The 25,857-nt window shown below is 41.0% G+C and overlaps 1 long non-coding RNA gene across 1 annotated transcript; it reads right to left on the bottom strand.

Moving 5' to 3' along the window:
* Positions 1-23,357: 23,357 nt before the first annotated feature.
* On the bottom strand, positions 23,358-24,483 carry LOC142948574 (uncharacterized). Its single transcript, XR_012953529.1, has 3 exons — positions 24,397-24,483; positions 23,587-23,749; positions 23,358-23,420 (listed from the first exon to the last, which is right to left on the bottom strand). It is a non-coding gene; the product is annotated as an uncharacterized LOC142948574 (long non-coding RNA).
* Positions 24,484-25,857: the final 1,374 nt, after the last annotated feature.

Below are 25,857 nucleotides of genomic sequence, written 5' to 3'. Positions count from 1 at the left end.
GTCACAGGCAGAAACGGTACTTTTATGTTTCCTTGCATACAATTTCAAGTCTTCTGAAGCAAAAGCAGATGTGGCAGATTTACGTCTCTATTTAATTCTATTCTATTTTACTTATAAGTGAATGTGTCGTATAGGTAAAAGTGCAATGTTTCACGTATCTGCATTTTTCTCTGGGAAATGTGTCCTATGATTCTGTGACAAGGTTTTCTGATTTTGTTTTATATAATTTAAATGGAACAGAGCATCACAATGTCTCACTTCATTAACAAAAATATCTTAATTTTCATTTGCATTGGTTTCCTAACAACTGTGTCAGGAGGACCTCAGACTCTCTCTCATTTACCGGCTCAAGAAATGACAATATTGTGGATATAGTCTCTCTGTTTCAGCCATTTTCTGTGAGTTTCAAAGCCTTTCACGTAGTGCATGCTGGGATACTTTCTTCATCCCATTGGGACCCTGAATAAGAATTAGGTAGGTAAAAGACCACGACTGAATGAATACAACGAGTTGTGCCTCTTCAGTCCGAATCAATTCGGTTAATTTCAGTTCAATTTAATTTTCATTCTGCTCTGTTGTGATCCGTATCGATCGTGTTGTGATTCTGTAGCAGATGTGTGTGTTTCACTTCAGTGTTTCACCGTCTGTCAGCTGATAGTCAGACAGCTTCAGACTGACTCGCTGCAGTATAGGGCTTGATGGGAACAGGGGACCATTTCTGTCCTGCAATGTGTGTATGCATAAAGCACGCACAATACCGACTGCATATACGCATGAATGCAAGTTTATGTGTGGAGTGTGTGTGCCTCCGTATTTCTGTGTGACAGGTTTTCGCTTCACGTCCTCCTGGATGTGTGCATGCATTTATTGCCTCCCTTGAGCATGGAGGCTCTTGAGCGTGTGCTTGTACATATAGTTGAGTGTGTTTATGTGAGAGCGACAGGGCTCGAATCCACGGTCCAGTGTGCTGTGCTCCCAGCGCGGTGCATGGCTTCCATCCCTATATGAACCATCAGTACAGTCAGATAGGAATAAAAAGCCATACAGCGCACTGGGCATTGGGAAGACTGGATTTTGAGAGCAAGGAGACAGGCATACACACACACGTGCGCACACACACACACACACACACAGAGTCGGATGATAGATGGAAAGACATTAAAATACCCCTGGGGCCTGCAAAACTGGAAAATGACAGCAGGCGAAGGACATCGACACCCAGAGCGGAGGAGAGCTGATAGAGGACGACACTGGGTATAGTGTATACTGGGTATAGTGAGGATACGGCATCATACTGGGACGAAGACTGGTCAACGCACTGACAAGAAGACAGATAACGTGTAAGGGGGAACATGTGAAGCCTCATCAAAGGATGAGTGATGCCATCCAGTGTTGTGGTGTGGCAACAGGTGGCATCCACTGTTTATCCCCTCAGCGTCTCCTGGCAGCTGGATTTCCTACTGTGAAGCTCTCAGCTCTTGAGGATCGGACTGAACCACCCTCCTCTATGGTGTACAAGATTTTATTTTTCTTGAGAAATTGAAGGATCTTGAATTGTTAACACACTTGGTGTGGTCACAGAAAGTCTTATTCTTTTCGATGCCAACATATTCTTACCACAAAATATACTCTATGTTCATCTCCTCAACCACAGGTACTGTCCCACCCCCTCAGCTTTTCCAAGGGCACAAATAGCACACTTTGTTAGTACATTTGAACAAATGTTGTAATCAATAAGAAAGAAACAGAAGCACTCATCCAGGTGGTTATGCTAACAGCAACGTAGAAAACAGCTACGTACAAAAATGTTACAAAGAGTTTCCAAAAATGCATTCATGCATGTTTGTTTGAAATATCTTTTTGATCAATTGAGATATTGTTTTCTACTTGGCAACAAGTATGTGCAAGTAATGGAAATAGAGTTAAAATCTATGTCCAATTTTATAAAATATGCTCTTCATATTATAATCATTTTGTGACGCTTATGTTTTATTAAACGAGATTCAAACTTGATTTTCTTCTTGAATGAAAATTTGTGCATGTCTGAACGCAGCCGTAACTTTTCTTTTCCAGCAAATAGGCCCCAACTGTGCAACAATGATTTAAAAGTAAAACCAGGCATTTTGTATTAGTGTAAATCTAACTGTTAGGATTTAATTTAAAAAAAAGAAAAGAAACCTTCTTTAATTTGCTCTTTAAGAGGAGGGGTCAACTCCGTGAGCTCTGTGGCAGCTGTTGACCTCTTGGATAGGAACCACATGCTGCAAAGTGCACCAAATTTTTATCAAACCCATATTAAAAACCTGTCAGAGGGAGAGATGATTTCACATGTTTCACAGAACAAACAACTTGTTCTCCTTTAATCAAGAGTCACATCTTTTCAGTGAACAACCTCATTCTGCCACATATGGACATTCATTTCTGGAATATTCCTGAATCATAAGACTGAACTATATTTGATTTTAAGACTGATAAGAGACTCAATAAGAAAGACCTCAGTGAAGGTTATGAATTTTTTTGTAAATATGTAAAATATAAAATAATCTCTCTGTTCTGCCTGAAATGCGTATCCTGCCCTGCATTCTTGGGCCTCATAAGCTCCAGGAATGACTTGGAAAAGGATTGAGTATTTGCCAAGTGGCATTAAAACTAAAATAAACCCCAACAAAAAAAACCTACAAGTCTGTATGTTAGTATTGTTTTCTACAGAAATAAAGCCTTTAGAAACCAATCCTGTCGTGCCTTATAAGAGGCTTCACAACTTCAAGGAGCGGATAAATAAATCCAATTACCGAGCTGTCAATCAAGACGCTAATTAGTACGACTCTGGCAGACTAAGTGGCATCAAAGCTGGAAACTCAAAATAGAGGCGACGAGAGAGAGGCACAAAAAAAAATCACACAAAACGGGAAAATTCGTCGCTGGAAACATAACTACCGCAAATAAACCTCTTCAGACGCTCCCTCACACAACCTCTAGACCGGCTGCTGCTATTTCTGGATCGCCACAGACGAGCAACTGCAGCTCCTGAAAAAGAAGAAAAGGAAGAAGAAGAAGAAGAAGAAGCGAGCATCCATGCATCCGAGCCGGGACACCGCGTGGGTCCTCGTACGCCTCTGTGCCGCTCTGCCTGCGTCCTCTGGCCGGGCTGAGCTCATGAGCTCCGCCGGGTGATCCGAGCGAACAGGGACCGGCTTCAAACAGGTGGGCTCCAGGCTTGTGGTTGGGCTTCTGGTCGCTTCTGCATGAGGCGTGAACAATTGTCCAGGATAGTAGTTTGTCCCCTGTTCTGGCCCTCTTGTCCAAATATAAGGGGGTCGCTGATGCTGCCGCTGCCACCGGTGGTTGTGAGGAGTTTGATCGCCCCTTTACGCATCTGTGCGTATTTCCATCTAGTGGCAGAGGCAAACAGACAGAGCGAGAGAAAGGGAGAGAGAGGGAGGGGAGGTGTGGTGGAACAGGAGAGGAGGAGGAGGGGGTAACAAAAGCCCCTGAGTGAGGAGGAGCCAATGAAAAAGAGGGATGAGAGAAAAGGGAAAGGGGGAAAAAAAGCAAGGAGGGGGCATCATCATACCTGAACAGGAGACCTCCCTCTGCTTGTATATGTGTGTGTGTTTGTGTGTGTGTGTGTGTGTGTGTGTGTGTGTGTGTGTGTGTGTGTGTGTGTGCGTGCATGCGTGTGTGTTTGTGTGTGAGGAGGCAGACATGGGGTGTGAGGGAGGGGAGGCTTATGTCGCCTCAGTGACGCGCAGTGTTAATAAAAGCCGGGCAGAGGGGCTGAATAAGGCTCTTTTCTGTCTCATTCAAATACCGCCAGAAAGCACTTTCATTCTGCTGATAAAGTAGAGAGAGTGTGTGTACGGTGGCACAGTGGAGCGAGAGAATGTGTGACTGTGTGTGTGTGTGTGTGTCCATCTGCATCTCCATGTGTTTGCCCTCTCTCTCCCTCTGTCTCTTTCACTGGCATTTACACTGCGAGCCAGACAAACAGACGGCTGGGTGTACGGCCTGACTGACGGCCGATAAACAGAAGCCCCCAAAAACAGACAAGGAAGTAGAGACAGTAAAGAAAAGAAGAAAAGAAAGGAAAAGCCCAAACAAAGTTGTATGCATGTAATATCAGATAAAAGATGAGGAGAGAGACAGGTCCGTAAGGAGAGAGAGCAGCAAGGAAATGGAGAATAACAGTCGCTGGCACCCTCTTTTCAGAGAAAGAGGAGGGCAAAACAAAAGAGACGCAGCTACAATGTGTCTTCAGGCGAGACACAGACACACAGAAACACAAGAGATGAAGAGGAAAACTACGAGGTGAATAGGACAAGAAAAAGAGAGAATTCTGGAGAAACACTTCACAGGGATAAAGTGGAAATACTTGCTCTCGCTCTCCCCTTCCTCCTCCTCCTCCTGTTCTCAGGGACTCGGCTGGAGTTGCATTCCAACGCGTCGCTCTCAATCCCTGTTACTCCCGGCAACACAGTTCCTTGATCTGGTCCCACGTCATGCCGGGCAGAGGAGGAGGAGGAGGAGGAAGAGGAGGAGGGGGGCACGAAGAGGAGGTGAAGGTGGGAGCCTCAGGGGTGGGAGAAGTGGGAGACAGGATTGATGGTCAAATGGTTAAGAAGAAGGAGCCGGGGAGATGAAAGGGAGGTAAGAGGGTACCGTGCAGGAGGAGGTTAAGATGAAGGGAAGAGGATAGTTTAAGAGGAGGGAGGAATAGCAAGGGGAGGCTAAGGAGGTGACAGAGGACAAAAGAGGGGAAAGGATGGGGGAAGTAGAGGAGAGAGCGAGAGGAAATACCAAGAAATGAAAGAAGACACGAGCTGGTGAGAGGAAGGATGAAGGGGTGAGAAAGAAGAGGAGCAAATGTGTGTGGAAGTAAGAAATAGGCGGTGGAGAAGCAAAAGAAAGATAGAAAATGAAGTATAGGAGCGTTGAAGCCGCAACACTCCCAACCCTTCCCCAGTCCTCATTCGATGTTATAATAAAATAAAAAAGTGAAAGGATCATTTGCTTCTCTCAAGCCATTAAAGTTAGATGGGTTTATTTTGAACTGCCTGGTTTAATAAAGTTCAATAAATGAGAGTTAATTAGTGAAGGAGAAAGATGGATATGATAATAAAGAAGAGGTGACACAACACACATGGCTGAAGTCGCATTCGGAAAGTTTTGGCGAAATTTCAAAATCCCTGACAGAAACAAAACAAAAAAACACAAGAACATGAAATAAGGTTTCAATAATCAGAATAGCTCTTCATTAATACAGAACTAGACATTGTCATCTAAATGTTCATGGCAATTGTTGAGTTGAAAAGATGTGTTCACTGTGTAAATACTGTTGTTTTAACAGTCAACTATTAATGAATTCAAGGCGTTGTTTATGTAATTATCCAAGCATGAGTTTAGATTATTCTATAATTCTGAAATCTTACATAACTTTCACAATTTCCCACTCCAGCTGTCTGAAAGTCAACAATTTAATGCCATTTAATGGGTTTTTATGCCAGCGGAAACAAGCCGTAAACACAACACTTAACATTTTATCAGTTTTCAAAGGGACAAGATCCAAGATTGGAAGCATTTCAATTACCTCTCAACATCTCTCAACATGTCGACGGTGAGCCGGCGGCTCATAGCTAACAGTGCTAACAGTGCTACCAGCATAGACTGTATATGAGAAGTAGTCACTGTGATGTCACCCATTGGTTTGTGGACTGCCGTTTTGAAGCCTCAAGTTCGGCAATTTCGCCATCTCCATTTTGACTTTTGGCAACCGGTGATCGGAAGTGGCCATATTTGGAATGCAGAGAAGTGATGTCTCTCGAAGCGGCAGCGACCTGTCAATCACAGTAAGCCCGCCCTAAAGCATAATCCGCTTTGTAGTCTAGTTGACTGTAAATGGACCATCATTTACTCAATCAACATCATGCTGTATTGAAGAAGACTTGAAACTAGAGATTGAGACCATAAACTGTTTACAATGTTTACTGATAAATCAAGTGAAAAATAGAGTCTTCAAGACAATCTGACTTCTTTTTGCAACCAGAGGAGTCGCCCCCTGCTGGCCAGTAGAGAGAATGCAAGTTTTAAGACACTTTCGCATTGGCTTCACCCGTCAGTACTGGAGGTTGCAGCCTAACTACCAGTGCAAATTATGGCGAAAGCACTGACAGAGTGCGGAGGGCTACACTTCTGCAACAACGCTGTCGGTCAGGATGGCATTATCAGCTGTTACCGCCGTATGCAGAGAAGCTGCAGAGCTAGCCAGTGGGGCACGCTCACATGCACTAACATGCACCAAAAGCACATCCTGCTGTTGCTGCGTCGATGTAAGCCAATAACACGACAGAAAAAATTTGACAGTACCGTGGCAGCTTTACTGTCCAATCCGAATAACACTGAAAGCATTTTACGTAAGCTGTGTAAGGAAATGGACACTGTCTGTTCTGAGATATGTAAAACCACAGACAGTTTTCATTAAGAGAAACAGCTACATGTTACACAGCCTGGATAAAACTCTGATCAATTCATTGAGCTGAACTCACAAGCAACAGCCCTTGTCTCCAACATGAACAATCAGAAACAGGTTGTTTTCACAAAGTAAACATCAGGTTGTCTATCCCTGACGAGATACTGTACAAAAATACACATCCACCTTAATGACTAAATAAAGGCGGACTAGATTCAGCATTCATGGCCATTGTGTGCTTCTGTTGATGTGGTAAACCATCTATCTACTCCAAGTAGTGTTACAGCACACAGGGTTATTGAAAATGGTATTTATTGATCCACGTGAGAAGGAATTATATGAGAGGAGGTTAAAGGTCAACTCATCTGGGTTTTGAAGGCCAATACTGATTTTTCACTGACCATAACTTGACACTAGAACTTCCTTGAAGGCCAGACTAATACAATACTAATGGTGATAACAGCTCCTTAAAGCAGCAATGTTTAGGATTTAGTGGCATCTCGTGGTGAGGTTGCACATAGCATCCAACCAAACACCCCTCTGCTCACCCCATGTCGGAGAGCTACGGTGGCCTCCAGGTTACGTAAAAATGTGAAAGACTCTCTAGAGACAGTGTTTGGTTTGTCCGCTCTGGTCTACTGGACAAACATGGCGGTACACCAATGGCGGAGTCTGTGAAGGACCCGCCGCACCTTATGTAGATATAAACGGCTCATTCAAAGCTAACAAAAACACAGTTATTCTTAGGTGATATTACACTAATGTATTATATTATATTATATTATATTTCAGCCAATTAATCCCCCTAAATCCCACACACTGCTTTTTTAAGGTACAGTGACAGACATGTGATATTTAACCACAATGTGCTCTGATTGACACATCGCTCTAATGATAAAAGAGAGAAGGAGAGAGAAGATGGGCGGAAAAAGGAAAGGAGGACAGAGGAAGAGAAAATACAGGAGAGTAAATCCGTAGGTGAAGACGAGGAGAGTATAAAAAAATGGGAAGCAGGTGTGTAAAGACTCATGTTGACGACAGCCACTCAGATCTTATTTCATACCTCAAACACACCCACAGGTCTGTACGTCTTTAAGACCCAGTGAGGACATAATGCATAACTGTAACTTACACCCATACAACTACAGTACCGATGTTGTGTTAAACCACCAAATAAAGAGACCATCCCAAATTAAACATTATATGTTTTTTGACATGCTCAGCTCTGAATTTGTGAATAAACTGTAATAGATTTGATTGAAATTTTGGAAACGCTCTGTAGTTTCTCAGTTGCTGTTACAAGCAGAAATATGTATGCATGCAACAACAATCCACGCTACTGAAAGGCTGCAGACAGATTCCATTTCTTTCACATCTTAAACGTCACTTTAGAGCAGTAATGGACATGTTGGAGTGCCCTTTGCCTCCGCCCATCACACATCAAGTGCAAATTGGAGGAAGATGTCAGCGATAAGATATCAGTCACTTTAAGAGTCCATCCTGATTATTTGTAATATCAAACAGACGTTTGTGATGATACCAGCGGCTGTTTTGCTACTCTCCTCACCAGCTGATCATAGTAACCCAAGCTTTTACTGGTGAAGGCCTGGGAACATGTTTTTGGATAATGTTTTGTTATGCTCAGCAAGTTGAGAAATCTATGTTAAATGCAACAGCAGCTTTTTTGGAATAAGAAGAGGGAAGTTAGCATGAGCAGTGATAGGTATAGTGATAGATGAATATCTGAACAAAACTTTGTTGCAATCCATCAAGTAAATGTTGAGATATTTCACAGCAAAAGGGAAAAATTTTGCTTTATGATGCCGGCAGATGAAAAGTCAGTGGATCATCAAAGTTAATGTGCGTCATCCTCTGGGGACCACAAATGTTTTAACCAAATTTCTTAGTAATCCATCACATAATTGTTGAGGTATTTCAGTCTGGACCAAAGTAGTTGACTGACATTTCCATCCAGGAGCCATACAAATAAAAACGATCTTGTGGATTTCCACTTTAAGCCAAGCAATCTGAAGGGATCAAATATGTACAGTATGAAGTATGGCATTTTAAAAAATGTTTTTTGTTGTTGGTTTGTTTAGAATTTACAAATGCATTTGACTCTTAACATGAGTTTTTAGTTGGTATCCCTGCACTGGCAACGGTTGTAAAAAGGTAATAATGTGCAGAAGGCTGCTCCGTACTGTGAATATGGATGTGATGCATGAGGCAGCGGTGAAGCATGACAGAGATTTCACAGCTGTAATCAAACATGTAGTAGTCAGTCTGGGAATGACAGGAATTTTAATTTCTCAGCATCTGCAAAGAAAAATGTTCTCACATCTTAGCAGAAATATATGTAACACAATGTACTGTAAGGTTTATAGATTCTTCACTTCTAATCTTTCAAAGTCAGTTCACGTCATTAAAAATGTATTTTGATAAAAGTTTGTGTAATCATACAAGTGGGCTCCTACTAAGGCTGTATGTTTTCATATATTACGTCTCCATCTACTATTTGAATGATCATGAGTGCAAGACCAGAATGATAATGCAAAGAAAAAACAAGAAAGGATGTGTCTTTTCATCTTTGCTTTAGATGTTTTAACCTTTGAAAAAAAGGACAGGATCATTAGGTTTTTATGTTTCATGTAAACTCTGGCTGCTTTCGCCTGACTGTGGCACGCTGTGTGATTATCCACAAAACATTAGTGGGTTGAAGAGAGAAGGTGAGCAAGAGGAAGTGACAAATGATTGAAATAAGCGAGAGAGAAAAAAACGGCAGAAAATGAAAAGTACAAGGCAGAATTGAACATAACAGATGAGAATAGGCTGCAATAGAAAAATTCGAAATATATGAATAGGCCCTTGATGATATTCCCACTCTATCTGCCTGTCAGTGGGACTCCATTGATATTCAGGGGAGAGCTCCCCTTCTAGCAGCACATATCAAAAGCCAGTGTTATGATCAATAAACATGCCATGGGAATCAAGGCTTTTTTCTTTGATAGCATTGGTCATTTGCCCAGAAACTGTTTGGAAGTGGGAGCCAGCTTTGAAGGCAGTCTGGTATGAGTCACTGGTTACATTTACAAGAGAGCAGAAAATCAGATTTTTTAACCTTTTGTGGGTCAGCTGCGCCGCTGATCCTCTTGACGCCGTCTCAGCGGTGGAGAATAAGAGGCCGGGTGTCTCGTCCCCGCTTAAGGCAGCCTTGAAAAAAACGGTTGTAAAAAAAGAAAGTTGGGATTGATTGTAAAAAATCTCTATAAACAGCTTGAACCCTTCGACTTATTGATTGATAATACTGCAGTAATAACAGATTGTGTGACATTTCGGAGTTAACCTGTGGGTTTAGGACTGATTGCATGTTTGGAGCTGCATGAAACTGGTGTATATAAAATCTCTGAGCAAAGAGTAAGATGTGAAAATATTTCCTTGACCAGTGCTGTGTCACGCGCAGGTAAACATGTATCAGCAAAAATAACCCACTCAGTATCTTCAAAATCAAATGTTCTTCGTAACAATGCAGTTGTGCACACATACGGCTTTGAATATTCTTCTTTGGTAGAGCCTTTAACAAAAGAGCTGACATCATCATTTGAGAGTTGACAGCCGTATAGCATTGATCAACGATTGCATTCACCAAGTCTGTTGTCAAAAGTTCAAATCCGGAAGCTCAATCAGCTGATCAACACTGTGGGATACCATTGAAAGCTCCAACAAACCAAACTGTGAATGTACACAAACTGATTTTCCGAGTGTTCTGATATACACTGAAATAGCAAAAGGTTACCTTCAAAGGTAGTTCAACACCTGTGCTTTTTGTTTGATGTAGTTTATACATGATTTATGGGCTAAAATGTACAAACCCACATGAATCATCCCCCATTCCATCTTTTCATTTTCCATCACTTATCCTGGTCTGGCTCACTGTGGCAGCAAGCTAAGCAAAGCAGCCCAGCCACGTCCTGCAGCTCCTCCAGGGGCATCCTGAAAGGATACTCTCGAGCCCAAAATCTCCCCCTATTAGATAGAATAGGTGCCATCCTGATTAGATGCCCAATCTACAGTATATACACTGGATTTCAGTTGTTCTGAGTCCCTAATCCTGTCTCTGAGGGTGACCTCAGCCTACAGGGAAGCTCATTTAGGCAGTATGGAGTGGTCCTTTAAAGCCCAAAAGTGTTGTTTGTAACTCCATAGGGGATTCATTACCTCCACCAAGGAGGTTATGTTCTTGGTTCAGTTTGTTTGTATTTCTGTTCGTCAGCAGGATGATAGAAAAACTCCCGGCCTGATATTCATGAAACTTGGTTGAAGGCTATAGCGTGGGCCAAGGAAGAACCCATTACATTTCGGAGCGGATCTGAATCACATGGCGGATACACGCTTTATTTTTCTCTCATGGAAACAGCCTTAGCAGAGGTCTGTGCTCTCCAAGTGAGATGATACACTTCCTAACTCTTTGTGATTCTGTCTTAAGTAAATGCTCCTCTGCATTAGACATAGACCCTCGCCCTTTATATATCCATTATTTTGTCTTCTTGGAAACCTTTTGCCCTCCTCCATCTTTTCCTCACAGATGAGCCTTCATCACAAAAAATAAAAATAAACATTAAAACTGCATTTTTTCTTTATTTTTTTAAAAACTCACTGCTGAGTCGTACGAAACGCATGCTGTCCATTTCTGACGAGGCGATCAGTCCCAACGGACGCCCGGCTGCTCATCACACTTCTATTAGCAGTGGAGCCAAATGCTGCTACAATTACCATCACTGTCATGGCAGACACAAGTGGCACACTCCCGGTGATTAGAGTCAGGCTTTGGCAAACTCTCATTGAAATGCAGACACACATACACACACACACACAGACACACACACAAATGGTAGTTGTAACTTGGCTAAGTGGATGCTCCATCGCTGTGCTACACTCAGCCACCTGCTGCCGTCTCCGTACCTTCGCTTCAGGCAGGAACATAACAGTGCCTGAGACATTAGACATTAGTCATTAATTGAGCTAAATCGTCTCATTGTTTAATTGTCTGAGACCAACCTAATGATTATGCCAAACTCAAGAGCACTAAACACCTGGCTGCAATACATTTGAAGCCATGAATTTCTTAAGCTAAGGGTGGGGACTGGAAATGGGTCAAGGGCTTTCCTCCGCTGGGTCCATGTGTGACGAGAGCAAGTAACTTTTAATGAGCCTGCACTTAAACTTTATAAACACATATTCAGAGCTAATAGAAAGTCAGTGTGTTTATCACGTGAATCACTCACTTTTTATACAATTGCTATTTCTGCAAAGTGAGGTAATTCAAGACTATTTTAGAGTGAATGTATGATTAAAATTAGAAACAGGATTGGCGTTTAGGAATAAAGACGGGCTCCGTTATTGTCCTCACACACATAGTAACACAAACATGTGTGTTTGTGCTTGGAGCAAAACTCCAATTACCACAACTATGACATTATTGTCTGGCAGGACGGTGACAGTTGGCTAAATCTCCAGGATTTATTGGATAAGTGTGTGCGCACACACATGCATTCACTGTGTATTCTATCGTTTCAGTTGGCCGGTTACTGCAGCAGCCACTGACGGTCAGATCGAATGGAAGGCCATGCGGATGGAGGGATGGAGTGTGGGGCGATAAGAGAGAGGAGGGATGCATGTGGCAGGGTGGTAGGGGTTTTGAGGGTTATTGGGTGGACGACTGCCCACCCTTTGTGCTCCAAATCCGGGGGAATCTGCTGGCTATTGTGGCTCCCTGCTTGTTCACCAGCCAGAGAGCTGAGAGAGGGGATTTCAGCACCACAGAGCCGATGACGGGAAGCTTTTTTTTTTCAAAATTGTCCTCTCTGGGTTTCTCTCTTGCTCTTTTATCCTCTCTGTCTTTTCTCGCTGTCTCTGCTTTGTTCTTTGGGTGCAGTGCACACTCAGCCCCGGCCAGCTATAGTACAGTAATCTGTGAGCAGCCGAGGTTAGTGATCCAGTTCTGGGGTCTGAATTAGGTTTCACATTTCTACTGAGAGACATGTGCGGCAGCTTATGATGAGTTTACGCTGGCAGTTTAGTGATGCATTTTGTCTAGATTAACACACAAGGCAGAAATAGCGTGGATTCGTTTCGACTGGGCTGTTTTTGTCAAGTTAAAATCCATGCTGTTATTAGCATTGAGAAGCCCCTGAAACAGCACATCAGAAACGTCTCATCTCAAACCGTTACTAATGAGATTCTTTCAGGTGGGTTGGCAGTGTCTTAAGGTGGAGCAACGCACCAATGCCAGTGGTGGAGAAAAAACGTACGAATATATGTCCAATATGACACAATAAGATTTAAATCTGCTCCTATCGTAAATTAAATGAGAGACTCTGCAGTTTACAGGGATATTAATTCCATGAAGAAAACAAGGCTTTACTGTTTTGAGACTAGTTGCTATGAATGGACTTTTTCTTGCTTCTGCAGCAACACATGTCGGCCTTCATGTATGTATTACTAATGCAGGATGAAACAGACATTGTAACACAAAGTTGAAAGCAAATGCTGAATTGAAAAAAATATATATAAACGGCAAAGCCGCTGTAGCTAATAGGGCTGTCCACCACAGAGTTAGAGGTCAAAATATTTCCTGACGTGGGATCCAAAGCATTTGTAGCTCATCTAGAACTATATCCCAGCGTGTTAGACGGTTGTGAGCGAAGCAGAAAAGCATCTCTGAGGGCGGCAAGCCAGAAAACAAATGGGGCTTCCTGGTGGTTTCGGTGTATCAGTGCAGATGTGTGCGCGTGTGTGGGTTTGGTTCCAAGCTGGGCTGTCGCGTCTCTCTGCTCCATTTCCTGTCTCTCTGCTCTGCGGGCTGTCGCAGGGCCTGGAGGAGGAGGATGGTGGGATGCCTGCTCTCCTTTAAAATGACAGAGTCGTAACATGAATCAGTGGTTCATGATGAAGGGAGACGGTTTCAATCACTCCAGTAATCGCAGGGACGACAGTCCAACAGCGTATAGTTTGTCATTGGGGTTGTAACCTGTTGACAAAATAAAGTACAACCCTGAGAAGAACTGACGCTACATTATGAGTCTTTTGATGTTTTCAGGGGCTGATAATTATTAAGCAGAGGCATTATTTTCTTGGTGAAAATGAGGCTTACCTCATCCTAGGAGGACCGTCTCGAGGCTGGGATTCATGCAGAGACACCAAAAGTTAAAAGACACAGTACAAACAAAATGGATCAAATTTTTTTACGAAAAGACAACTGAAAGGAAAAAATGAGAGAAAGAAGAGACAGAAGAATGGAAGCAAATTGGAGGAAATAAAAGTGAGTATTTTGTTAATATGTCATGACAAAATGAGACAAGGAAAAGAAGAAATGCAACCCATTGGTGGTTATACATTCAAGGCCATATGATCAATCTATCCGAGGAAAGGATACACCAGAAATGATGGGAAAAGAGTGAAAATAGTAGAGATAGTACCATTTAAGGAATGAAAGGTTGAAGGTGTCATCACACAAAGGCATCAATCACAATAATCGAAGTAAAGCAAGAAAGGCTGAAAGAAGGAAATTCTATGAACACGAACAGGAAAGCAAACAGGCTGAAGTGGTAGTCTTGAACATTTAATCTGATAACAAAGTGAGCAGAGAAAGAAGGAATATAAAGAAAGAGACTGTGAACCAGCACAAGAAGCAGAACGAAAAACACAGCGTAACAGCAAGATGAGCCTGCAGGCGAAGACACGGAGACAGCAAGCGGTGATTAAACAGAGAACTTTTTACTGGAAACTGAAAGAGCACTGTGAAGAAAAAAGAAAAGAATAAAGGTTTTGGAGGGAAGAAAGACACAAAACAGGAGAGCAGTAGCGTGCATGTATGTGTTAAAGTGTGTGTGTGAGAGATCCTGTATGAGCCGTGTGGAGCGCGAGCTGCATGGCTGAGCAATTCCTGTCCAGTTGGCTGGTTGGCTGTGAGTGTGTACGGTAGGGGGTCCCAGGGAGAGCTTTGATCATTACCGAGTGTGACAGAAGAGTTCTGACAGAGAGGTAACCCCCCAACCCAACACACACACGTACCAGTAACAACATCACCATGACCACTAATGTTACTCTTATACAGAAGAGATGGAGCAGAAGGTGAGCCTAAAGTCGGTTTACCTGCTTTTTAAAGGTCGATTTGCTATTTTTGCCTCATCTGACTTATTTCTTAGTGCTTAGTAATTAGTGCTGCAAATAAGAAATGTCGCCTCTGTCATTTAAACTAAATCCCAAGTCGCTTAAAGTATCTTAATTTTCTAAATTTTTCAATTTACAATAATTTGAATGGGAGAAAGGCAACAAATGTTCACATGTGAGAAGCTATTACAAGACCATTTTTTGTCATTTTACTTGACGGTGCTGAACAACCTAACAAGTAATATTTAAATGTTATTGGATGAGTCACAGCCACTAAAGAAGGAAGGAAGTTTAAAGGATAATGGTTGATAATGGTAATTTTATCTTTTTACTATTATTATCAATTAATAGGCCTTCACCGCAGTGTAGATAATGAGTGGTTTTGTTGCCTAAACAAGTGTTTTTGTTTGAATTCTCAACGTTAACCACGTGTTTGCCTTGACCTTGGTGGTAAACACGTGTTTACATAACTCACGTCAGTACACAGTCCAACTATTGCGTGGCGTGTCGCATTCAGTACCAAAAGACAATAGTGCCAAGCTTGCCATAAAGCCAATTAACACAGCACATCAAATCAGTCTCAGACCACTTTGAACTATATCACGTAGAGGCTTACGCAGAGCATTGACTTTCACACATGAGTGCACAGAAATGTAACAGACTGGAACCCATAAAGTTAGTCCATTAAAAGTTAAATATCTAATAATATAGGCCTATTCCAAACATAATACAAATCAGATTAATTTCTTACAATTATTTTTGTTATATTGCATTACTTAACATATTATATTTACAACTCACTCTTTTTCTCATTATTATTCTAAACTCCCTTTGGTTTGTTTTCTTTGTTACAGCCCAGTTTTGCTTTAGTAAAAGTAATAAGAGCACTAAGAGTTATTGTGATTGGCAGTAGAGTCAGGTTGAAAGACATTTTCTTATTTACTTATTCCCTTGAAATATATAATTAGAATATCTCCATTTAATTAGAGCGCACTCAGTCAAAATAGGAAAAAAAACATAATCCTATAAACTGTCTGCAGCATTGTGCTTAAACAATAATATAGGCCAACACATAACTCATAACCAAGGTAAGCCAACTCATAACAGAGCTACAATAGTACAACCATAAATCAAGCAAGTCAGACTGATACGTATGCTGCTAAATATTACAGAGCCGGCTTTCCACCATTTGTTCCTCTCTTCAGCAAATGTAATAGCTCTGACGGCAACTGAAAGTGAAAATGAATAATGATGCAGGTGGCTTTGCATTGGAGTCAGTTGAAAACCTGGCGCATCTCATTCAGACACTAAAGGGTGCCTTGTGCGTGGGTATTAAGAAGCCGCGGGGTTTCTGCCCAAGCGTCGCCCTGGGAGTGAGACCATTGTAATAAAGGAATATGTCACCCAAATTCAAAGATGTGAAGTTAGTGGAGCTCACCAAGGTTTAAGTAAGGCCTGCATCCTTTCTTGTGTGGACACCCAAGGCCTTCAGCGTATGTTGTGGCCTGTGCGTGGCTGGTACAGCTAAAAGGCTTAGTGGAAATGAAATCCCCTACACATAACAACAAATCATTTGATCAGTATTACTTGTGCTGTGTCATTGTTGAAGAGCTCATTCAAAATCCATGGGCATTTATATGTTGCTATCACAGCTCCTCTGAGAGGCTTTTCACAAGATTTGGTAACCTGGCTGCAGGGATTTGTTCCCATTCAGCCACAAGAGCATTAGGAGTCAGTCACTAAAGTCGGGCGATAAGGCCCGGCTCGCAGTCGGCAGTCTGAAAATGACTTTGATTCTTAGGGATAGTTTGTCTTACAGTGAACACTGACTATACTTTATCCACCGTCCTTCACATGCACACACCACTGTTATCACCTGTGCAACAAGAGAATGCACCATTTCTAATTTAAGTTCAAACAGACATGCACATCTACGTAGAAAACCACATTCATGAACACAACTGAGGTCAGAAAAAAAGGCATAATGTTCTCTTTAACAATAATAAAATCCTGGATAATCTGAGAACATGGGGGTAAAAATGAACCTGCACAGCCTGGAGCAGCAGAAAAATCATTTGCTCTGTGATGATTACAATTGGGTACATGTTAATTTAAAATGAGAGAAATCTTAGCCTCTCAAACTCAGCTTGTATTTGCCAATATGCAGTGCAACTGTATTATTTTTCATAGTCCAATAAAACTGCCCCTGAGAAGGACCAAAAGTCACCCTAAAGGCGATCGCATCATCATACCCTTTAAAATAACAGCCCGCACACACTCTCCGTCCAATAATAGAACATTAATTTCCCAATTTATTTTTGTCTCTCGTTGCCAGCCTGCCAGTCCTTCAGGTGTTTTCCTTCAGGTTCAGGTTTCTCAGACACTCCGTAAACTGGTAATTAGTTTCCCCTGGCTTTCTGTCTCATAGCCTCTGTGTGTGTGTGTGTGTGTGTGTGTGTGTGTGTGTGTGTGTGTGTGTGTGTGTGTGTGTGTGTATGTGTGCGTGTGCATGTGTGCGTGTGTGTGAGTCACATCCAGACAGAAATCAATTTCAGGCGGAGATCTATCAGCTTTTGTAGCCAGCGATCCAATCATCAAATAATGCATCTGATATCACGCTGTCGAGGTGGTCTGTTCAGGGAATGATTCACTCTCTCTCTTTCTCTCTCTCTTGTTCACTTTCTCATTCTCTCTTTCTCCATCCAATTCTTGTCTCCACCACCCACACAACTGCAGTATCTCTCACATTCTGTCACACACACACACACGTACGAACACACACACACAGCGAGGTGATGGATAGTATTTGGAAACACGTCTTTACCTCAATATCATCAGAAGAAAAAACCCTTCAGATCCTTTTACATTGTTAGATATCATCAGTCTGAGATGTTCACAGCACGCCAGGAGATGCTTTTAGATTAAGTGTTGTGATGTATTTATTTATAAAAAAAACTGCTTTCCCTACCTCTAATTCAGCTCCTACATTTCCCAAGATGCATTGAAATTGCATCCAACTGCTTTCACAACAGGTGGAAAGAGCAACAGTAAGCGACAATACCTCAGTAAGAGGATGAATGGGGATTTGTTTTAAAGGTGATAGCTGTGCTTCCTCTGATTTAAAACACCCATGTGCTGCATCGCCTTCTGGTTCATTCAGGCAACTATTGGTGCAGACCTCTTGTGTGGTGGAGTCCTCCCTGCATACAGTGTCTGACTGCCGCCGCTGACCTCGAATGAAAGTCATTTCAGTTTATTTCAAATTGGATCTTAATTTCATAGTATTGGCCATTATTTCTATTTAACAGAAACATGATCGCAAAGACGACCTGTTTGCTGTGTACTTATTTGGAAGAGTAAACTGTTTGGTCCAACTTAGATCTTCTATACTTTTTGTAGTTGTGCAGAGTTTCCAATTGCAATGAGTGATTATCAACTTTTTAGTGCACTTACTTTTGGTTATAACTTGATGTAATAAACCATATTTATCCCTAATAGCTACACGATGAATTGACATGAAATGTATCATAGATATTCATAATACCCAGAGGATCCCTTTTTTCCCACACTTAAGTCCATTGAACAAAATCACTTAGAAACTGTCTGAACTGCTGTCTGACATGAAACATGAATGAAATATTTTTGTTGAAGAAACATCAAAATTCAACATTATCGTGGTTTGCAGAAATGTAATTTTTTTTCTGCCGACTGGGGTCAGCTGTACTTTCATTTTGATCCTAATGTACACTGCTCAACATGTGACGCTAACATCAACATGATGGATTGGATTTAAATGTCTTTATTAGAATTTTTAAAAACCCAACATGTATTTCTTGCTTGTTTGTCATTATGTGTATTCATGAAGAGCCATGAGCAGATTAAAAATGCCCAACATTTTCTATATAAATTGGTGGTTTCTAGTTAGTGAAATACATTCTGCAAATACGTAAAAAACCACACTCAACAATGTGTTCTCAAAGTACTTCAGAGACCTGCATGCTTCCCTCTGAGTGTTAACAGGTTTTCTTCTCGCTCCATTTGAGTGCGTACGCATCTGTTTGTGTGTGTGTGTGTGTGTGTGTGTGTGAGGTTTCTCCACTTCGAGGCTGGAGTGCCACCCGCAGCTTGGCATCGTGAGTGTATTTTCATGTAAATGCATGGGTTGTGTGTGAGTAGCCAAGCAGCAACTGTGTGTGTATGTGCTTGTGTGTGTTTACCAGCTGTATTCACGAACAGTGAGAGTATGTTTGCTGTATATAGCGTGTGTGTGTGTGTGTGTGTGTGTGTGTTTGTGTTTTGGGGGTTAAATATTGATAACATAATGCATTTAGACGGACAGCCTCAGCCTCTCCCACTGTGACGTCGTCATGGTTACCACATGAAGGCACAATACTGTAAATATCTCCATTTACTATCAGTTAACGACACATACACACACACACACACACACACACACACTCACCAGAGCCATGAACATATGGTATACACACACACGCACAATCACACGCCCCTTTCTCACTTACACACTTGACCAAGTGTGACACACAACACGTAAACAAGCAATCATTTTCACACATATGATTAAAAACACACACACACACACACACACAAACTCATCATTGACTTCACCATCCATCCTAACAGACTCTATATTGTATGCACAACTCTGTCTGACAACACACAAGCATCTCATCTTTCTACGACAGTAAATTATCATTCACTCATTTACACACATCACTACCTCTCTCGCTTCGTTTGCTTCCCCTCTCTCTCCTTCAGGAGAAAGGTCAGCTCTCAGAGGAGACCCACCGGCCTGTCAGAGAGTGAGAGAGAGAGAGAAAGAGAGAGAGAGAGAAGGGGGAGGAATAATGCACAGGCCATGCTAGGCCGACGCCATTTCCGTGTGAATATGACAGAAAGATCAAAAAGATCTCCCACGACACAGAAACGATTAAAGAAGAGGAAATTGGCTTAATCTCTTCTCTTTTGTCCGGTTGATTCACAAACAACAGAGCGGTGCATCGCAGCCAACATGTGGTGAAGAGTATGAAGAGACAGTTACTCTGGGTCTCAAATGGAAGAAGCTCTGTTCTGTTTCTTTCTGCTCTCTGTGATTACGGATACTGTACGTCGATATAGTGCTGCAGAGACGAGTCCTAAAACCAATCAGTGAGCAGGTTTGCACTTCCGGTTCCCTTATCTTGAGGTCGATGGGTTTTTTGAATTAGATGTCTGAAATAAGGTCTGTGGTTAACACACGCTTAACATATTTTAATGTTTTCTTCTACAATATAGCATTTAATAAATAACCCACTTGTGGATTATGAATCATTTAAGTGTCTTAAAATAGGACAAAATGTGTAAGTATCATAAACTTGTGTTAGCCATAAAGCTTATTTTCTGCAAAAGTATTCCTTTAAGTTTTGTTTAGCCTCTAGCTGCCAACAGAAGTGTGTTACAGTGCTTCCTCATTAAACAAAAATAAAAAAATAAAACTGGAAATACTTTTTAAAGCTGCAAGCATCCTGTTTCTTCTTGTACTTCACCTTGTCCTTGTCTGTGTTATCTTCTGCTTTTAGGGAAATGTATAGAGGGTAAATTCCGACAATGCAATATTATTTCAATGTGTAGATACTGAACTCGCGTCTACTGATTGTGATTTACAAACAGTATTTGTGAGTATTTCTTTTATATTTTTTGCATCGGTGTAAACAACAAAATCTACACCCACCATTATACTTACTTACTCACTCAAACACACACTACAGAGAGGAGAAGAATAGAGACAAGAATAAGACCTTGAGTCGGAGAGGGAATAAGAAGAATAAAAAGATGAATTTGAAGGTGGATTTGATTCCCTCAGACAACTCCAAGGAGGCTGACACAGGTGGAATATGAATGAGGAAAGAGTGCGTATGTGTGTGTGTGTGTGAGTGTATGTGTGTGCGTGCGTGCATGCGTGCGTGTGTGTGTATGTGAGTGGTGGTGGGATGGCGGGCAAGGAGAGCGAAAGATGGTGGAGAGACCTGTGGAGTGAAAGAAAGAGCCGCCGAGAGAGAGATAGAGAAATGTCAATGAGAGGAGGGAGCGAGGAGAAAAGGAACAGAGTGGAAACAGAAAAGAATGCAGAGGAAGGAGGGAGAGGAGGGTCAAAAGCCTTCAGGAAAAACTGACTGAGGAGTGGAGAGACAGACTGGTAAGCTAATGGCAGAAGACAATACGAGAGAGACAAAAGGAAATGATAGATAAGAGGTAAAGAAATAGGGCTGGCATTCAAGAGAAGGGAGAGAGTGAGGGAGAGAATCACAAGCTAAGAGACAAAAATGGTTTGAAGGTCGCAGAAGAAAAGTCAGACGATGGGGGCTTGAAGACTGCTGCGTTCACAACAACGCAACAACATTTTCAACCAGCAATAATGTTCAGAGGTGGTTAAATACGACAATGCTGGTGATCTTCGCAGGAAAAACTGAGCATTTGGAAAATTCTGGCATCTGATTGTTGTGTGATAAACCCAGCAATGTTCAGAAGACAAATTTCCGTAGCCTCTGATGAGAGGCAGAAAAGTTCAACATAGCGTAACGGAGAAAGTCAGACGGAAATACAGAAGATGAAGAGGATGACAGACAGAAGGTCAACGAAGGAAAAATAAGAGAGACTGTTAATGTCACAGAAAAGCAACGGGTTGGAATAGGAGACAAGATGGAATGGACAAAGAAAGGATAGAAAGGTTAGAAGAGGATACATGTAAAGTGACAACAGAACAGCAACAAAAGAGAAAGACAGAGTGAGAAAAAGGAAGCCAGATGTGCATACGAATGAGCGGGAACAAAAGGCAGACAATCAGGAATAGAGCGAGGCTGACAGATTGACGGGAGGGGTGGAGAAGGGAGTTGGTCTGGGGATCAAACTGGTCTCAAAGATCATTTGACAAGAGATGGAAAAAAAAAAGGAGGTGATGAGGAGCGAAAGGGTTCTGATGAACAGACAAGGAAGATGAAGGTGTAGGGGAGGAGTGGAGGTGGTGAGATAAAAGAAAGACAGGAGGAATAAAAAAAGAGAAAGAACCAGCGATGGCAGACTTAGCTACCTGGTGTCACCTTTGTTGGTGCATGACGCCACCGCTCTGCAATAATACGTATGGAGACAGCGCTGGCTGCCTACAATTCCACCTGTACTATCTTTAGATATATGGGGTTTTGTTTTTCGTGTTGTTTCTGCTTTATTAGATGCTCAGTTTTAGTGCAGAGAAGGAGGCAGGAAAAGGAAGAAAGCGAACACTGTTCTAATCTAAATATGAGCAACACAACTGGTGTGACAAGACTCCGATTACAGGTTTTAGTTGACATCTCCTCCTACTATGATATTCAGTGGTGCTATGTGCTGCATTTGATCATCAATAAGGCATATTCATTTTGAGAGATTACAGTAATTACACTGTAACAAATTTCTCTGTTAAATAACAGTAAAGTGCTGGCAGCAGAGACGCCAGCTCTTTACTGTTATTCTACAGTACTCATACCGTGAAATGGCATAACAGCATAGTACTGTAAAAGTAGAATACAGTATATTTCTGTATTTTTTCAATCTACAGTATAATACTGGCAGCAGAGACGCCAGCAATGTACTGTAATTCTACAGTATTCATACCGTGAAATACTTAACAGCCTATTACTGTAAAATTATAATACAGTGTGTTTCTGTATTTTTTTCAATTTACAGTAAAATGCTGGCAGCAGAGACGCCAGCAACATACTGTAATTCTACAGTAGTCATACTGTTGAAATATTTCAGTCTATTACAGTAAAAATGAATGCAGTATTTTTCAGTGATTATTTGAAGTAACATTCTCATTAAGGAGTTATATTACTTTAAATTCTCAGTGTTTACTGTATACGGGCAACATTGATAATACAATAACTCAATTTAACAGCTTAGAATATCTAAAATATCAATCTGCAATGCAATTAACATTACAACTTTATTTTTCTGTGGGCAACAGACATCTGCATTATCATGTAAATTATGCAACATAAGCAATAAACGACTTAGAAAGGATATAAATCAAACACACTTTTATTTAACAGGACAGTGTCAACATAAATATCGCTGGTGTAAAAAATAATAACCAAAATAAAAGACTTGGACGACCCAGCTTGTTTGGCAGCGAAACAAGCCAAAGAGATTTTTTAGTAGCAAATTAAAAACTGCCATGTCTGCCTGAAACAATGGCAATACATTTGAATTCCTAAATTGCATGTCAACGATTTGAAAACAATTGAGACATAAGTTTTAAATTAAATAGTTGAATACCAAGGTAACTAATACAAAAGAAATAACCTATAAAGAATAATTTGAGATACGTTGATGTTCTCTCAAAAAGTAGTTTCAAATAGTGACAATATCTAAATGTACTGCAATGCATTCTCTACTGTCTGTAAAATATACATCAGTAAGAACATTTCGAAGATATGCATAATCAGCAACATTTGTAAACTATACTAACTATACTATGAACAACATTTTAAAAGATAATCAGTAAGGACATTTTGAAAATTAGCATTAAGACCATTTAGAAAATATACATCAATATCAACATCTTGAAAAAAATAAAGTGAAGGTAGGCTTGTGCTTTACCTCTTAAGAGTCCTGTGAGGTAGGTGCATGAAGAAAAGTCTGGGTGGTTGTGGACAGTCCTTATTTATAGAGGAATCTTCTGCGTCAGGTAGAAATGGCCATCACCTTGCTGGTGGTTGTTCGTCTCCATAGATACATTCCAGTGTTGCCACTGTAAAACAACAACAAACAAAATAATTAATCAAAATAACTCTAGAGTCAGGAATGTACAATAACAACGTCCAATCAACGCTTATGTAGCTGATAATACCAAAGTGTCAGTATGTCAAAACAACATATGGAGTGAGAGAGTGAGAGACGAGAGAGAGTTCACTGACCTATATGAAGTCCCATTCAAAGTCCAGGAGGTTCTTCAGTAGTGAGGAGACGTGTGTATTGACGGTGGTAGACTTCTTCTGGACGATCACACCCGTCTTCTTGGAGACAACCTTGCCCCGAATGGCCTTTGTTCCTCTCTCTGGATTAATACCAATGAAGCGCCTAAAATCACAATAGTGTAAAATCAGAGACGGAATGAAAAACTATTAGGAACACTTTGTAGCCTTAAAGGGGTAGTTTCAATTTTCTAACGTAAGGTGGTATGAGTTACTAACCAGTTCTGATGTCATGAGGTATTTTGTGTAATTCCGGTGCTGGATTTTCGTATCAGACCTTTCTATATCTTGGAACTATATTATTTGTTGAAAATTGCCAGTGACTGGCAGTATTACTTCGCACTGGAGCCAGTTCACATATTACGCCTCTAATAAAGTTCATAGGCAGCGTGATATGAGAATTGGCTCCACTGCATAGTAATAATCTGACGTAATTCAACAAAGAAAATATTTTTAAGATACAGAGAGATCGGACAGGAGCATCAAGCAGCAGAATTATCTTAATATATGTATGAATGCTTCATGTTTTTTTTGTGTGTGTTGTGGCTTGAAATGTTTTTGTTACCTGACCAATCTTCTGCTGAGTTAATGTCTGTGTAAATACCGGTAAGTAACTAATACCATCTTCTGCTAAAGAATCCAAACTATCCTTTTAACTGTGCAAAGTAATGATTTGTGGCTATTAAGGTTTCAAGAATAGTAATTGTCCAAAAAAATACTATAATGACAACAAGGAAATTAAATGAGTCTTACCTCTGAATGAATTCTAGAGTACAGGCCGCCTCTTCTTGGTATTGAAGGTTGAATGTATAGTAAATCACAAACACAGCAGCAAGTCCCGTCAAGAAAGTTGGTGTGATGCTCTCAGCTATAACACGGCCCTCAAGGGTGATCATCCAGCGTCCAGTAGTGACTTGCCCTGTTTCACCTGAAACTTCAAGTAATAGCAACATCAGAATGCCTCTCACCTTGAGTAAACATCTGTAAATTCAAAAAACAATGGCCAATCTAATGTGTAATATGTCTACCAATGACATGCATACCAGGCAGTATCAGGCGAGGACTTGCAGGTAGAGTGAGGGTTGTCTCAACATCAGCTGTGGTGGCAGACACCTGTAGGGAACAGACAAAGACACCCATATTATGAATACCATATGGTTTTTAAGGAGGAAAATAAACCACCTTTCTACTTTAAATGATCCCCTAACCATTCCCACCTTCAAGTTTCTTTGTGGCATTTGAAGCTATTAACAAGGGACAAAAGACTATCAGCTAGCTAGCTAGCAACAACTGCTACCAGTCTTAAGAAATTAAACGGTTAGCATTTGATTAAACGGTGACTCTAAAATGCATGTGAATACAAATGTTTGAGCTATTCAAATCTCAACCTCATTGATAGGTGACATTTTATAATCATATACTGGCTAGCTAGACAGCTTGTAGAGCATCAGTTTAATTTCAAACCTTATTTTCTTTGTGGCATTTGAAGCTATTACCAAGGAGCAAAGGCTATCAGCTAGCTAGCTAGCTAGCTAGCAACAACTGCTTCCAGTCTTAAGAAATTAAGATGATAAACAGTTAGCATTTGATTAAAAACGGAGACTCTAAAATGCATGTGAATATAAATGTTTGAGCTATTCAAATCTCAACATCATTGATAAGTGACATTTTAGAATCATAGACTGGCTAGCTAGACAGCTTGCAGAGCATCAGTTTGATTTCAAACCTTATTTTCGGTAATGCTACGTTACCTGTATGAATAACATACTGAGAGGAAAATAATATTGTTTTTAATTACCGTCTAATTTGTAGAGACACAACTGGATTGATGCAGATGAAGCAGGACGTCTTGTTGATGTGTAGCACATGTCCTCTTGAAGTCAGTCCTCCTCTGGAAAAACTGCAGATTTCCAAAAAATACTGTAGTGTACTGTAATTTAAAACATTAGGATACTGTTTAGGGCCTCTGTGCAGTTGATTCAAATGGGCCAGCCCACAATGCATTGCAGACTACAGTACAAAACTGTATTACATTAATACAGTTGATTACTGTTAGAAATTGGCTGTAAATTAACAGCAATTGGTTACAGTGTACCATATGAAATCATCAACAGCAAGCTTCTAATGGCTTCTACGCTGCATTTTAAATTCTGTGACATTTTCCTCCAAATCTGACCCTGTGAGTGTTTTATGAAACACAGGTTGTTCAGACGG

The sequence above is a fragment of the Anarhichas minor genome, unplaced genomic scaffold (assembly GCF_050575085.1).
Source record: "Anarhichas minor isolate MPS153535 unplaced genomic scaffold, ASM5057508v1 ptg000003l, whole genome shotgun sequence".
NCBI lineage: Eukaryota > Metazoa > Chordata > Actinopteri > Perciformes > Anarhichadidae > Anarhichas > Anarhichas minor.
This window is presented reverse-complemented; position numbering and strand designations above follow the sequence as displayed.